A 2500-nucleotide genomic window follows, 5' to 3' on the forward strand; every position below is an offset into this window, starting at 1 on the left:
ATGTCGGTACCGGTGAGCGTTGCACTCGCAGTCGCAAAAACGTACGGCAAGTATATTACTCGGAAGAGTCAATGACAGTCCAAGCCCCCCCTGCGTGGGAAGAGTCTTCCTAGGCCATGACCCACCGGAAGGGCGCAGCGTCCCCCACCCCAGACATGTGACGTCACACTATCGGTATTGACGACTAGACTGATTCCTTATAATCATTTGCCATACACCGGTGGAAGCTGCCGAGACGAGTAACTACGTGGCGGCCTCGCCGTGTCACTAATGTACAGAGATACAACAGTTTCGACTGGAACCGGATGAAACGTATACACGGCGCTGATTAGTAATAGATAGAGCCATCAAAATACAGATAATGTATACAACTGTCCGTATACATGCTGAAAGACTCTGCTCACAATCACAACCACACGTCAGCCAGACACTCTTATCACGCACTACTCTCTGCCTGTAACAGGCACAGAGACAATATGTAAGCACCAGCATGGAACAACACCCAGTGCATCCTCTCCGCCACATTAGACAATCCACACTATCATAACCAGACCGGGAGGTCCACTCACAAAACAGAATATCCCACCCTTCCGACAACCACCATTGCTCAGCTAAGCCACCAACACCCACACATGTCCTACACAGGGGTACACCCAACATCACAATACTGCCTCCTGTCACAGCACACAAACAATGGCAGGAATGAAAGACACAGGTCTGCCACAAGCATGGAATCAGAGCGCCGCCTGTCATGAGCCAAAGGTGCACCCTGACATGGCAAATCAGATGATGCCGCAGTCATTTACTTACGATAATCACAATCAACAAACCGCCCCCCCCCCCCCAAAACACCTTTCCTTACAACAATGTGTACCTTAACCTAACCCGTATTGTGCCTTAACCTAACCCGTATTGTGCCTTAACCTAACCCGTATTGTGCCTTAACCTAACCCGTATTGTGCCTTAACCTAACCCGTATTGTGCCTTAACCTAACCCGTATTGTGCCTTAACCTAACCCGTATTGTGCCTTAACCTAACCCGTATTGTGCCTTAACCTAACCCGTATTGTACCTTAACCTAACCCATATTGTACCTTAACCTAACCCATATTGTACCTTAACCTAACCCATATTGTACCTTAACCTAACCCATATTGTGCCTTAACCTAACCCATGTTGCGCCTTAACCTAACCTATGTTGCGCCTTAACCTAACCTATGTTGCGCCTTAACCTAACCTATGTTGCGCCTTAACCTAACCTATGTTGCGCCTTAACCTAACCTATGTTGCGCCTTAACCCAACACACGTTGCGCCTTAACCCAACACACGTTGGGCCTTAACCCAACACACGTTGGGCCTTAACCCAACACACGTTGGGCCTTAACCCAACACACGTTGGGCCTTAACCCAACACACGTTGGGCCTTAACCCAACACACGTTGGGCCTTAACCCAACACACGTTGGGCCTTAACCCAACACACGTTGGGCCTTAACCCAACACACGTTGGGCCTTAACCCAACACACGTTGGGCCTTAACCCGCTCTGTAATTGTCATACGACGCGTTAAATTAGTGTAGTGTTGCCTAACTGCAACCCCCGCAATATAGTTTGCCACTCGCACTGCCCGGTCCCCAGAGTATCGCTTCATGTTAAACACCTTGCAGCTATACACTGTAATGCGGATGGCAGCAGGACGTACATGCTCAATGCCCTTCGCAGTTGTTCATTGGCATTCGCATGGCGAAGCACAGCCTACGTTGTGGTACGGCTTGTGTCAACTGTCCGCTGATGTTGTACGTCCAAATGACACACTGTACTGCACATTGGTCCTCATGTACTGAATGATACATCGTGGTACATGTGTGACCGTACCACGACTGCGCCTACAACGGCGAACCATACGGTCCAAATATTGTGCACTCAGCTACGTGTCGTCTCCCTATAAGAGCTGGATTGCAGTATGGTATGCCGTGGATGGCGATCAGCATGAGCCGTCTGTTGATGTAGTGGCGCGTGTTGTCAGACGTAGTCGTCTCTTCTCTCACACCGTGATAGCATGGTGCACTGCGTTCCACATCTGCGACATGCGACAGAGGCCGGTTGACAGTCGTTCGCGCAATGGACATCGCATACGTACGGGGGCCACCTTCCACGTGTTCGCGAAGCGTGCACATGTTGTTGCGTGTATGTGGGCAGACATAGTGTGTCGTGACACCTGACACAGGCATGCAACAATCGTTGAATTTGCAAATGGCGATGGACGTCTACGTTTGCTGGTGACGTTACGCAAATGAACAACTGGTAAACCGTTGTGGTGCGGTTGTTCTCGCTAGAGGTGAATCAGTGATGGCGACGATCGGTTGAGCTACCAACCGGTTGTTTCAGCGATACCCACCATGCCCACGAACGTGAATGGCATGTGGGTGTGAAGCGATACGCGGCGGTGGCTGGGTGGGACCGTCCCCGGCCGGTGAGGGGGGGCCTCCCGGCGTGCTGG

The sequence above is a fragment of the Schistocerca americana genome, chromosome 6, assembly GCF_021461395.2.
Source record: "Schistocerca americana isolate TAMUIC-IGC-003095 chromosome 6, iqSchAmer2.1, whole genome shotgun sequence".
NCBI classification, from domain to species: Eukaryota; Metazoa; Arthropoda; class Insecta; order Orthoptera; family Acrididae; genus Schistocerca; species Schistocerca americana.